General features: G+C 40.7%; 1 protein-coding gene across 1 annotated transcript in view; it reads right to left on the bottom strand.

Annotated features, from left to right (window-relative positions):
• The window catches only part of LOC139402796 (ubiquitin-conjugating enzyme E2 D2-like), a 41438-nt gene that overhangs the window by 9463 nt on the left and 15250 nt on the right, over positions 1 to 16725 (bottom strand). The window lies entirely within an intron of this gene.

Below are 16725 nucleotides of genomic sequence, written 5' to 3'. Positions count from 1 at the left end.
ACCCCTCCTACCACACAACATTAACTAGTAAATCACCCCTCCTACCACACAACATTAACTAGTAAATCACCCCTCCTATCACATATTAACTAGTAAATCACCCCTCCTACCACACATTAACTAGTAAATCACCCCTCCTACCACACAACATTAACTAGTAAATCACCCCTTCCTACCACACATTAACTAGTAAATCACCCCTCCTACCACATATTAACTAGTAAATCACCCCTCCTACCACACATTAACTAGTAAATCACCCCTCCTACCACACATTAACTAGTAAATCACCCCTCCTACCACACAACATTAACTAGTAAATCACCCCTCCTACCACATATTAACTAGTAAATCACCCCTCCTACCACACATTAACTAGTAAATCACCCCTCCTATCACACATTTACTAGTAAATCACCCCTCCTACCACACATTAACTAGTAAATCACCCCTCCTACCACATATTAACTAGTAAATCACCCCTCCTACCACACAACATTAACTAGTAAATCACCCCTCCTATCACATATTAACTAGTAAATCACCCCTCCTACCACACATTAACTAGTAAATCACCCCTCCTACCACACAACATTAACTAGTAAATCACCCCTCCTACCACACATTAACTAGTAAATCACCCACTCCTATCACATATTAACTAGTAAATCACCCCTCCTACCACACATTAACTAGTAAATCACCCCTCCTACCACACATTAACTAGTAAATCACCCCTCCTAACACACATTAACTAGTAAATCACCCCTCCTATCACATATTAACTAGTAAATCACCCCTCCTATCACATATTAACTAGTAAATCACCCCTTCCTACCACACATTAACTAGTAAATCACCCCTCCTACCACACATTAACTAGTAAATCACCCCTTCCTACCACACATTAACTAGTAAATCACCCCTCCTATCACATATTAACTAGTAAATCACCCCTCCTATCACATATTAACTAGTAAATCACCCCTCCTACCACACAACATTAACTAGTAAATCACCCCTTCCTACCCCACATTAACTAGTAAATCACCCCTCCTATCACATATTAACTAGTAAATCACCCCTCCTATCACATATTAACTAGTAAATCACCCCTCCTATCACATACTAACTAGTAAATCACCCCTTCCTACCACACATTAACTAGTAAATCACCCCTCCTACCACACATTAACTAGTAAATCACCCCTCCTACCACACATTAACTAGTAAATCACCCCTTCCTACCACACATTAACTAGTAAATCACCCCTCCTACCACACATTAACTAGTAAATCACCCCTCCTACCACACATTAACTAGTAAATCACCCCTTCCTACCACACATTAACTAGTAAATCACCCCTCCTATCACATATTAACTAGTAAATCACCCCTCCTATCACATATTAACTAGTAAATCACCCCTCCTACCACACAACATTAACTAGTAAATCACCCCTTCCTACCACATATTAACTAGTAAATCACCCCTCCTACCACACAACATTAACTAGTAAATCACCCCTCCTACCACACAACATTAACTAGTAAATCACCCCTCCTACCACACAACATTAACTAGTAAATCACCCCTCCTACCACACAACATTAACTAGTAAATCACCCCTTCCTACCACACATTAACTAGTAAATCACCCCTCCTACCACACAAAATTAACTAGTAAATCACCCCTCCTACCACACAACATTAACTAGTAAATCACCCCTTCCTACCACACATTAACTAGTAAATCACCCCTCCTACCACACATTAACTAGTAAATCACCCCTCCTACCACACAACATTAACTAGTAAATCACCCCTCCTACCACACATTAACTAGTAAATCACCCCTTCCTACCACACATTAACTAGTAAATCACCCCTTCCTACCACACATTAACTAGTAAATCACCCCTCCTACCACACATTAACTAGTAAATCACCCCTCCTACCACACATTAACTAGTAAATCACCCCCTCCTAACACACATTAACTAGTAAATCACCCCTTCCTACCACACATTAACTAGTAAATCACCCCTCCTACCACACATTAACTAGTAAATCACCCCTTCCTACCACACATTAACTAGTAAATCACCCCTCCTACCACACATTAACTAGTAAATCACCCCTCCTATCACACATTAACTAGTAAATCACCCCTTCCTACCACACATTAACTAGTAAATCACCCCTCCTACCACACATTAACTAGTAAATCACCCCTCCTACCACATATTAACTAGTAAATCACCCCTCCTACCACACATTAACTAGTAAATCACCCCTCCTATCACACATTTACTAGTAAATCACCCCTCCTACCACACATTAACTAGTAAATCACCCCTCCTACCACATATTAACTAGTAAATCACCCCTCCTACCACACAACATTAACTAGTAAATCACCCCTCCTACCACACAACATTAACTAGTAAATCACCCCTCCTACCACACATTAACTAGTAAATCACCCACTCCTATCACATATTAACTAGTAAATCACCCCTCCTACCACACATTAACTAGTAAATCACCCCTCCTACCACACATTAACTAGTAAATCACCCCTCCTAACACACATTAACTAGTAAATCACCCCTCCTATCACATATTAACTAGTAAATCACCCCTCCTATCACATATTAACTAGTAAATCACCCCTTCCTACCACACATTAACTAGTAAATCACCCCTCCTACCACACATTAACTAGTAAATCACCCCTTCCTACCACACATTAACTAGTAAATCACCCCTCCTATCACATATTAACTAGTAAATCACCCCTCCTATCACATATTAACTAGTAAATCACCCCTCCTACCACACAACATTAACTAGTAAATCACCCCTTCCTACCACACATTAACTAGTAAATCACCCCTCCTATCACATATTAACTAGTAAATCACCCCTCCTATCACATATTAACTAGTAAATCACCCCTCCTATCACATACTAACTAGTAAATCACCCCTTCCTACCACACATTAACTAGTAAATCACCCCTCCTACCACACATTAACTAGTAAATCACCCCTCCTACCACACATTAACTAGTAAATCACCCCTTCCTACCACACATTAACTAGTAAATCACCCCTCCTACCACACATTAACTAGTAAATCACCCCTCCTACCACACATTAACTAGTAAATCACCCCTTCCTACCACACATTAACTAGTAAATCACCCCTCCTATCACATATTAACTAGTAAATCACCCCTCCTATCACATATTAACTAGTAAATCACCCCTCCTACCACACAACATTAACTAGTAAATCACCCCTTCCTACCACATATTAACTAGTAAATCACCCCTCCTACCACACAACATTAACTAGTAAATCACCCCTCCTACCACACATTAACTAGTAAATCACCCCTCCTACCACACAACATTAACTAGTAAATCACCCCTCCTACCACACAACATTAACTAGTAAATCACCCCTCCTACCACACAACATTAACTAGTAAATCACCCCTTCCTACCACACATTAACTAGTAAATCACCCCTCCTACCACACAAAATTAACTAGTAAATCACCCCTCCTACCACACAACATTAACTAGTAAATCACCCCTTCCTACCACACATTAACTAGTAAATCACCCCTCCTACCACACATTAACTAGTAAATCACCCCTCCTACCACACAACATTAACTAGTAAATCACCCCTCCTACCACACATTAACTAGTAAATCACCCCTTCCTACCACACATTAACTAGTAAATCACCCCTTCCTACCACACATTAACTAGTAAATCACCCCTCCTACCACACATTAACTAGTAAATCACCCCTCCTACCACACATTAACTAGTAAATCACCCCCTCCTACCACACATTAACTAGTAAATCACCCCTTCCTACCACACATTAACTAGTAAATCACCCCTCCTACCACACATTAACTAGTAAATCACCCCTTCCTACCACACATTAACTAGTAAATCACCCCTCCTACCACACATTAACTAGTAAATCACCCCTCCTATCACACATTAACTAGTAAATCACCCCTTCCTACCACACATTAACTAGTAAATCACCCCTCCTACCACACATTAACTAGTAAATCACCCCTTCCTACCACACATTAACTAGTAAATCACCCCTCCTACCACACATTAACTAGTAAATCACCCCTCCTATCACATATTAACTAGTAAATCACCCCTCCTATCACATATTAACTAGTAAATCACCCCTCCTACCACACAACATTAACTAGTAAATCACCCCTTCCTACCACATATTAACTAGTAAATCACCCCTCCTACCACACAACATTAACTAGTAAATCACCCCTCCTACCACACATTAACTAGTAAATCACCCCTCCTACCACACAACATTAACTAGTAAATCACCCCTCCTACCACACAACATTAACTAGTAAATCACCCCTCCTACCACACAACATTAACTAGTAAATCACCCCTTCCTACCACACATTAACTAGTAAATCACCCCTCCTACCACACAAAATTAACTAGTAAATCACCCCTTCCTCCCACACATTAACTAGTAAATCACCCCTCCTACCACACATTAACTAGTAAATCACCCCTCCTATCACACATTAACTAGTAAATCACCCCTTCCTACCACACATTAACTAGTAAATCACCCCTCCTACCACACATTAACTAGTAAATCACCCCTTCCTACCACACATTAACTAGTAAATCACCCCTCCTACCACACATTAACTAGTAAATCACCCCTCCTATCACACATTAACTAGTAAATCACCCCTTCCTACCACACATTAACTAGTAAATCACCCCTCCTACCACACATTAACTAGTAAATCACCCCTCCTACCACACAACATTAACTAGTAAATCACCCCTCCTATCACATATTAACTAGTAAATCACCCCTCCTATCACATATTAACTAGTAAATCACCCCTCCTACCACACATTAACTAGTAAATCACCCCTCCTACCACACATTAACTAGTAAATCACCCCTCCTACCACACATTAACTAGTAAATCACCCCCTCCTATCACATATTAACTAGTAAATCACCCCTCCTACCACACAACATTAACTAGTAAATCACCCCTTCCTACCACACATTAACTAGTAAATCACCCCTCCTACCACACATTAACTAGTAAATCACCCCTCCTACCACACATTAACTAGTAAATCACCCCTCCTACCACACATTAACTAGTAAATCACCCCTCCTACCACACATTAACTAGTAAATCACCCCTCCTACCACATATTAACTAGTAAATCACCCCTCCTACCACACATTAACTAGTAAATCACCCCTTCCTACCACATATTAACTAGTAAATCACCCCTCCTATCACACATTAACTAGTAAATCACCCCTCCTACCACACATTAACTAGTAAATCACCCCTTCTACCACACATTAACTAGTAAATCACCCCTTCCTACCACACATTAACTAGTAAATCACCCCTCCTACCACACATTAACTAGTAAATCACCCCTCCTACCACACATTAACTAGTAAATCACCCCTCCTACCACACAACATTAACTAGTAAATCACCCCCTCCTACCACACAACATTAACTAGTAAATCACCCCCTCCTACCACACATTAACTAGTAAATCACCCCTTCCTACCACACATTAACTAGTAAATCACCCCTCCTATCACATATTAACTAGTAAATCACCCCTCCTATCACATATTAACTAGTAAATCACCCCTCCTACCACACAACATTAACTAGTAAATCACCCCTTCCTACCACATATTAACTAGTAAATCACCCCTCCTACCACACAACATTAACTAGTAAATCACCCCTCCTACCACACATTAACTAGTAAATCACCCCTCCTACCACACAACATTAACTAGTAAATCACCCCTCCTACCACACAACATTAACTAGTAAATCACCCCTCCTACCACACAACATTAACTAGTAAATCACCCCTTCCTACCACACATTAACTAGTAAATCACCCCTCCTACCACACAAAATTAACTAGTAAATCACCCCTCCTACCACACAACATTAACTAGTAAATCACCCCTTCCTACCACACATTAACTAGTAAATCACCCCTCCTACCACACAACATTAACTAGTAAATCACCCCTCCTACCACACAACATTAACTAGTAAATCACCCCTCCTACCACACATTAACTAGTAAATCACCCCTTCCTACCACACATTAACTAGTAAATCACCCCTCCTACCACACATTAACTAGTAAATCACCCCTCCTACCACACATTAACTAGTAAATCACCCCCTCCTACCACACATTAACTAGTAAATCACCCCTTCCTAACACACATTAACTAGTAAATCACCCCTCCTACCACACATTAACTAGTAAATCACCCCTTCCTACCACACATTAACTAGTAAATCACCCCTCCTACCACACATTAACTAGTAAATCACCCCTCCTATCACACATTAACTAGTAAATCACCCCTTCCTACCACACATTAACTAGTAAATCACCCCTCCTACCACACATTAACTAGTAAATCACCCCTTCCTACCACACATTAACTAGTAAATCACCCCTCCTACCACACATTAACTAGTAAATCACCCCTCCTATCACATATTAACTAGTAAATCACCCCTCCTATCACATATTAACTAGTAAATCACCCCTCCTACCACACAACATTAACTAGTAAATCACCCCTTCCTACCACATATTAACTAGTAAATCACCCCTCCTACCACACAACATTAACTAGTAAATCACCCCTCCTACCACACATTAAATAGTAAATCACCCCTCCTACCACACAACATTAACTAGTAAATCACCCCTCCTACCACACAACATTAACTAGTAAATCACCCCTCCTACCACACAACATTAACTAGTAAATCACCCCTTCCTACCACACATTAACTAGTAAATCACCCCTCCTACCACACAAAATTAACTAGTAAATCACCCCTTCCTCCCACACATTAACTAGTAAATCACCCCTCCTACCACACATTAACTAGTAAATCACCCCTCCTATCACACATTAACTAGTAAATCACCCCTTCCTACCACACATTAACTAGTAAATCACCCCTCCTACCACACATTAACTAGTAAATCACCCCTTCCTACCACACATTAACTAGTAAATCACCCCTCCTACCACACATTAACTAGTAAATCACCCCTCCTATCACACATTAACTAGTAAATCACCCCTTCCTACCACACATTAACTAGTAAATCACCCCTCCTACCACACATTAACTAGTAAATCACCCCTCCTACCACACAACATTAACTAGTAAATCACCCCTCCTATCACATATTAACTAGTAAATCACCCCTCCTATCACATATTAACTAGTAAATCACCCCTCCTACCACACATTAACTAGTAAATCACCCCTCCTACCACACATTAACTAGTAAATCACCCCTCCTACCACACATTAACTAGTAAATCACCCCCTCCTATCACATATTAACTAGTAAATCACCCCTCCTACCACACAACATTAACTAGTAAATCACCCCTTCCTACCACACATTAACTAGTAAATCACCCCTCCTACCACACATTAACTAGTAAATCACCCCTCCTACCACACATTAACTAGTAAATCACCCCTCCTACCACACATTAACTAGTAAATCACCCCTCCTACCACACATTAACTAGTAAATCACCCCTCCTACCACATATTAACTAGTAAATCACCCCTCCTACCACACATTAACTAGTAAATCACCCCTTCCTACCACATATTAACTAGTAAATCACCCCTCCTATCACACATTAACTAGTAAATCACCCCTCCTACCACACATTAACTAGTAAATCACCCCTTCTACCACACATTAACTAGTAAATCACCCCTTCCTACCACACATTAACTAGTAAATCACCCCTCCTACCACACATTAACTAGTAAATCACCCCTCCTACCACACATTAACTAGTAAATCACCCCTTCCTACCACACATTAACTAGTAAATCACCCCTCCTACCACACATTAACTAGTAAATCACCCCCTCCTACCACACATTAACTAGTAAATCACCCCTCCTACCACACATTAACTAGTAAATCACCCCTCCTACCACACATTAACTAGTAAATCACCCCTCCTACCACACATTAACTAGTAAATCACCCCCTCCTACCACGCATTAACTAGTAAATCACCCCCTCCTACCACACATTAACTAGTAAATCACCCCCTCCTACCACACATTAACTAGTAAATCACCCCCTCCTACCACACATTAACTAGTAAATCACCCCTCCTACCACACATTAACTAGTAAATCACCCCTCCTACCACACATTAACTAGTAAATCACCCCTCCTACCACATATTAACTAGTAAATCACCCCTCCTACCACACATTAACTAGTAAATCACCACTCCTACCACACATGAACTAGTAAATCACCCCTCCTACCACACAACATTAACTAGTAAATCACCCCTCCTACCACACAACATTAACTAGTAAATCACCCCTCCTACCACACAACATTAACTAGTAAATCACCCCTCCTACCACACAACATTAACTAGTAAATCACCCCTCCTACCACACAACATTAACTAGTAAATCACCCCCTCCTACCACACATTAACTAGTAAATCACCCATCCTACCACATATTAACTAGTAAATCACCCCTCCTATCACATATTAACTAGTAAATCACCCCTCCTACCACACAACATTAACTAGTAAATCACCCCTCCTATCACATATTAACTAGTAAATCACCCCTCCTACCACACATTAACTAGTAAATCACCCCTCCTACCACACAACATTAACTAGTAAATCACCCCTTCCTACCACACATTAACTAGTAAATCACCCCTCCTACCACATATTAACTAGTAAATCACCCCTCCTACCACACATTAACTAGTAAATCACCCCTCCTATCACACATTTACTAGTAAATCACCCCTCCTACCACACATTAACTAGTAAATCACCCCTCCTACCACATATTGACTAGTAAATCACCCCTCCTACCACACAACATTAACTAGTAAATCACCCCTCCTACCACACAACATTAACTAGTAAATCACCCCTCCTATCACATATTAACTAGTAAATCACCCCTCCTATCACATATTAACTAGTAAATCACCCCTTCCTACCACACATTAACTAGTAAATCACCCCTCCTACCACACATTAACTAGTAAATCACCCCTTCCTACCACACATTAACTAGTAAATCACCCCTCCTATCACATATTAACTAGTAAATCACCCCTCCTACCACACATTAACTAGTAAATCACCCCTCCTACCACACAACATTAACTAGTAAATCACCCCTCCTACCACACATTAACTAGTAAATCACCCCTTCCTACCACACATTAACTAGTAAATCACCCCTTCCTACCACACATTAACTAGTAAATCACCCCTCCTACCACACATTAACTAGTAAATCACCCCTCCTACCACACATTAACTAGTAAATCACCCCCTCCTACCACACATTAACTAGTAAATCACCCCTTCCTACCACACATTAACTAGTAAATCACCCCTCCTACCACACATTAACTAGTAAATCACCCCTTCCTACCACACATTAACTAGTAAATCACCCCTCCTACCACACATTAACTAGTAAATCACCCCTCCTATCACACATTAACTAGTAAATCACCCCTTCCTACCACACATTAACTAGTAAATCACCCCTCCTACCACACATTAACTAGTAAATCACCCCTTCCTACCACACATTAACTAGTAAATCACCCCTCCTACCACACATTAACTAGTAAATCACCCCTCCTATCACATATTAACTAGTAAATCACCCCTCCTATCACATATTAACTAGTAAATCACCCCTCCTACCACACAACATTAACTAGTAAATCACCCCTTCCTACCACATATTAACTAGTAAATCACCCCTCCTACCACACAACATTAACTAGTAAATCACCCCTCCTACCACACATTAACTAGTAAATCACCCCTCCTACCACACAACATTAACTAGTAAATCACCCCTCCTACCACACAACATTAACTAGTAAATCACCCCTCCTACCACACAACATTAACTAGTAAATCACCCCTTCCTACCACACATTAACTAGTAAATCACCCCTCCTACCACACAAAATTAACTAGTAAATCACCCCTTCCTACCACACATTAACTAGTAAATCACCCCTCCTACCACACATTAACTAGTAAATCACCCCTCCTATCACACATTAACTAGTAAATCACCCCTCCTATCACACATTAACTAGTAAATCACCCCTTCCTACCACACATTAACTAGTAAATCACCCCTCCTACCACACATTAACTAGTAAATCACCCCTCCTACCACACAACATTAACTAGTAAATCACCCCTCCTATCACATATTAACTAGTAAATCACCCCTCCTACCACACATTAACTAGTAAATCACCCCTTCCTACCACATATTAACTAGTAAATCACCCCTCCTATCACACATTAACTAGTAAATCACCCCTCCTACCACACATTAACTAGTAAATCACCCCTTCCTACCACACATTAACTAGTAAATCACCCCTCCTACCACACATTAACTAGTAAATCACCCCTCCTACCACACATTAACTAGTAAATCACCCCTCCTACCACACATTAACTAGTAAATCACCCCCTCCTACCACACAACATTAACTAGTAAATCACCCCTTCCTACCACACATTAACTAGTAAATCACCCCTCCTACCACACATTAACTAGTAAATCACCCCTCCTACCACATATTAACTAGTAAATCACCCCCTCCTACCACATATTAACTAGTAAATCACCCCCTCCTACCACACATTAACTAGTAAATCACCCCTCCTACCACACATTAACTAGTAAATCACCCCTCCTACCACACATTAACTAGTAAATCACCCCTTCCTACCACACATTAACTAGTAAATCACCCCTCCTACCACACATTAACTAGTAAATCACCCCCTCCTACCACACATTAACTAGTAAATCACCCCTCCTACCACACATTAACTAGTAAATCACCCCTCCTACCACACATTAACTAGTAAATCACCCCTCCTACCACACATTAACTAGTAAATCACCCCTCCTACCACACATTAACTAGTAAATCACCCCCTCCTACCACGCATTAACTAGTAAATCACCCCCTCCTACCACACATTAACTAGTAAATCACCCCCTCCTACCACACATTAACTAGTAAATCACCCCCTCCTACCACACATTAACTAGTAAATCACCCCCTCCTACCACACATTAACTAGTAAATCACCCCTCCTACCACACATTAACTAGTAAATCACCACTCCTACCACACATGAACTAGTAAATCACCCCTCCTACCACACAACATTAACTAGTAAATCACCCCTCCTACCACACAACATTAACTAGTAAATCACCCCTCCTACCACACAACATTAACTAGTAAATCACCCCTCCTACCACACAACATTAACTAGTAAATCACCCCCTCCTACCACACATTAACTAGTAAATCACCCCTCCTACCACATATTAACTAGTAAATCACCCCTCCTATCACACATTAACTAGTAAATCACCCCTCCTACCACACATTAACTAGTAAATCACCCCCTCCTACCACGCATTAACTAGTAAATCACCCCCTCCTACCACACATTAACTAGTAAATCACCCCCTCCTACCACACATTAACTAGTAAATCACCCCTCCTACCACACATTAACTAGTAAATCACCCCTTCCTACCACACATTAACTAGTAAATCACCCCTCCTACCACACATTAACTAGTAAATCACCCCCTCCTACCACACATTAACTAGTAAATCACCCCTCCTACCACACATTAACTAGTAAATCACCCCTCCTACCACACATTAACTAGTAAATCACCCCTCCTACCACACATTAACTAGTAAATCACCCCCTCCTACCACGCATTAACTAGTAAATCACCCCCTCCTACCACACATTAACTAGTAAATCACCCCCTCCTACCACACATTAACTAGTAAATCACCCCCTCCTACCACACATTAACTAGTAAATCACCCCCTCCTACCACACATTAACTAGTAAATCACCCCTCCTACCACACATTAACTAGTAAATCACCCCTCCTACCACACATTAACTAGTAAATCACCCCTCCTACCACATATTAACTAGTAAATCACCCCTCCTACCACACATTAACTAGTAAATCACCACTCCTACCACACATGAACTAGTAAATCACCCCTCCTACCACACAACATTAACTAGTAAATCACCCCCTCCTACCACACATTAACTAGTAAATCACCCCTCCTACCACACATTAACTAGTAAATCACCCCCTCCTACCACACATTAACTAGTAAATCACCCCTCCTACAACACATTAACTAGTAAATCACCCCTCCTACCACACATTAACTAGTAAATCACCCCTCCTACCACACATTAACTAGTAAATCACCCCCTCCTACCACGCATTAACTAGTAAATCACCCCCTCCTACCACACATTAACTAGTAAATCACCCCCTCCTACCACACATTAACTAGTAAATCACCCCCTCCTACCACACATTAACTAGTAAATCACCCCTCCTACCACATATTAACTAGTAAATCACCCCTCCTACCACACATTAACTAGTAAATCACCACTCCTACCACACATGAACTAGTAAATCACCCCTCCTACCACACAACATTAACTAGTAAATCACCCCTCCTACCACACAACATTAACTAGTAAATCACCCCTCCTACCACACAACATTAACTAGTAAATCACCCCTCCTACCACACAACATTAACTAGTAAATCACCCCTCCTACCACACAACATTAACTAGTAAATCACCCCCTCCTACCACACATTAACTAGTAAATCACCCCTCCTACCACATATTAACTAGTAAATCACCCCTCCTATCACATATTAACTAGTAAATCACCCCTCCTACCACACAACATTAACTAGTAAATCACCCCTCCTATCACATATTAACTAGTAAATCACCCCTCCTACCACACATTAACTAGTAAATCACCCCTCCTACCACACAACATTAACTAGTAAATCACCCCTTCCTACCACACATTAACTAGTAAATCACCCCTCCTACCACACATTAACTAGTAAATCACCCCTCCTACCACATATTAACTAGTAAATCACCCCTCCTACCACACATTAACTAGTAAATCACCCCTCCTATCACACATTTACTAGTAAATCACCCCTCCTACCACACATTAACTAGTAAATCACCCCTCCTACCACATATTAACTAGTAAATCACCCCTCCTACCACACAACATTAACTAGTAAATCACCCCTCCTACCACACAACATTAACTAGTAAATCACCCCTCCTACCACACATTAACTAGTAAATCACCCCCTCCTATCACATATTAACTAGTAAATCACCCCTCCTACCACACATTAACTAGTAAATCACCCCTCCTACCACACATTAACTAGTAAATCACCCCTCCTAACACACATTAACTAGTAAATCACCCCTCCTATCACATATTAACTAGTAAATCACCCCTCCTATCACATATTAACTAGTAAATCACCCCTTCCTACCACACATTAACTAGTAAATCACCCCTCCTACCACACATTAACTAGTAAATCACCCCTTCCTACCACACATTAACTAGTAAATCACCCCTCCTATCACATTAACTAGTAAATCACCCCTCCTATCACATATTAACTAGTAAATCACCCCCTCCTACCACACATTAACTAGTAAATCACCCCTCCTACCACACATTAACTAGTAAATCACCCCTCCTACCACACATTAACTAGTAAATCACCCCTCCTACCACACATTAACTAGTAAATCACCCCCTCCTACCACGCATTAACTAGTAAATCACCCCCTCCTACCACACATTAACTAGTAAATCACCCCCTCCTACCACACATTAACTAGTAAATCACCCCCTCCTACCACACATTAACTAGTAAATCACCCCCTCCTACCACACATTAACTAGTAAATCACCCCTCCTACCACACATTAACTAGTAAATCACCCCTCCTACCACACATTAACTAGTAAATCACCCCTCCTACCACATATTAACTAGTAAATCACCCCTCCTACCACACATTAACTAGTAAATCACCACTCCTACCACACATGAACTAGTAAATCACCCCTCCTACCACACAACATTAACTAGTAAATCACCCCTCCTACCACACAACATTAACTAGTAAATCACCCCCTCCTACCACACATTAACTAGTAAATCACCCCTCCTACCACATATTAACTAGTAAATCACCCCTCCTATCACACATTAACTAGTAAATCACCCCTCCTACCACACATTAACTAGTAAATCACCCCTCCTACCACACATTAACTAGCAAATCACCCCCTCCTACCACGCATTAACTAGTAAATCACCCCCTCCTACCACACATTAACTAGTAAATCACCCCCTCCTACCACACATTAACTAGTAAATCACCCCTCCTACCACACATTAACTAGTAAATCACCCCTTCCTACCACACATTAACTAGTAAATCACCCCTCCTACCACACATTAACTAGTAAATCACCCCCTCCTACCACACATTAACTAGTAAATCACCCCTCCTACCACACATTAACTAGTAAATCACCCCTCCTACCACACATTAACTAGTAAATCACCCCTCCTACCACACATTAACTAGTAAATCACCCCCTCCTACCACGCATTAACTAGTAAATCACCCCCTCCTACCACACATTAACTAGTAAATCACCCCCTCCTACCACACATTAACTAGTAAATCACCCCCTCCTACCACACATTAACTAGTAAATCACCCCCTCCTACCACACATTGACTAGTAAATCACCCCTCCTACCACACATTAACTAGTAAATCACCCCTCCTACCACACAATAACTAGTAAATCACCCCTCCTACCACATATTAACTAGTAAATCACCCCTCCTACCACACATTAACTAGTAAATCACCACTCCTACCACACATGAACTAGTAAATCACCCCTCCTACCACACAACATTAACTAGTAAATCACCCCTCCTACCACACAACATTAACTAGTAAATCACCCCTCCTACCACACAACATTAACTAGTAAATCACCCCTCCTACCACACAACATTAACTAGTAAATCACCCCTCCTACCACACAACATTAACTAGTAAATCACCCCCTCCTACCACACATTAACTAGTAAATCACCCCTCCTACCACATATTAACTAGTAAATCACCCCTCCTATCACATATTAACTAGTAAATCACCCCTCCTACCACACAACATTAACTAGTAAATCACCCCTCCTATCACATATTAACTAGTAAATCACCCCTCCTACCACACATTAACTAGTAAATCACCCCTCCTACCACACAACATTAACTAGTAAATCACCCCTTCCTACCACACATTAACTAGTAAATCACCCCTCCTACCACACATTAACTAGTAAATCACCCCTCCTACCACATATTAACTAGTAAATCACCCCTCCTACCACACATTAACTAGTAAATCACCCCTCCTATCACACATTTACTAGTAAATCACCCCTCCTACCACACATTAACTAGTAAATCACCCCTCCTACCACATATTAACTAGTAAATCACCCCTCCTACCACACAACATTAACTAGTAAATCACCCCTCCTACCACACAACATTAACTAGTAAATCACCCCTCCTACCACACATTAACTAGTAAATCACCCCCTCCTATCACATATTAACTAGTAAATCACCCCTCCTACCACACATTAACTAGTAAATCACCCCTCCTACCACACATTAACTAGTAAATCACCCCTCCTAACACACATTAACTAGTAAATCACCCCTCCTATCACATATTAACTAGTAAATCACCCCTCCTATCACATATTAACTAGTAAATCACCCCTTCCTACCACACATTAACTAGTAAATCACCCCTCCTACCACACATTAACTAGTAAATCACCCCTTCCTACCACACATTAACTAGTAAATCACCCCTCCTATCACATTAACTAGTAAATCACCCCTCCTATCACATATTAACTAGTAAATCACCCCTCCTACCACACAACATTAACTAGTAAATCACCCCTCCTACCACACATTAACTAGTAAATCACCCCTCCTACCACACATTAACTAGTAAATCACCCCTCCTACCACACATTAACTAGTAAATCACCCCTCCTACCACACATTAACTAGTAAATCACCCCTCCTATCACATATTAACTAGTAAATCACCCCTCCTACCACACATTAACTAGTAAATCACCCCTCCTACCACACATTAACTAGTAAATCACCCCTCCTACCAAACATTAACTAGTAAATCACCCCTCCTATCACATATTAACTAGTAAATCACCCCTCCTATCACATATTAACTAGTAAATCACCCCTCCTATCACATATTAACTAGTAAATCACCCCTTCCTACCACACATTAACTAGTAAATCACCCCTCCTACCACACATTAACTAGTAAATCACCCCTCCTACCACACATTAACTAGTAAATCACCCCTTCCTACCACACATTAACTAGTAAATCACCCCTCCTATCACATATTAACTAGTAAATCACCCCTCCTATCACATATTAACTAGTAAATCACCCCTCCTATCACATATTAACTAGTAAATCACCCCTTCCTACCACAC

Source organism: Oncorhynchus clarkii, unplaced genomic scaffold (assembly GCF_045791955.1).
Source record: "Oncorhynchus clarkii lewisi isolate Uvic-CL-2024 unplaced genomic scaffold, UVic_Ocla_1.0 unplaced_contig_2450_pilon_pilon, whole genome shotgun sequence".
Classification (NCBI taxonomy): Eukaryota; Metazoa; Chordata; class Actinopteri; order Salmoniformes; family Salmonidae; genus Oncorhynchus; species Oncorhynchus clarkii.
This window is presented reverse-complemented; position numbering and strand designations above follow the sequence as displayed.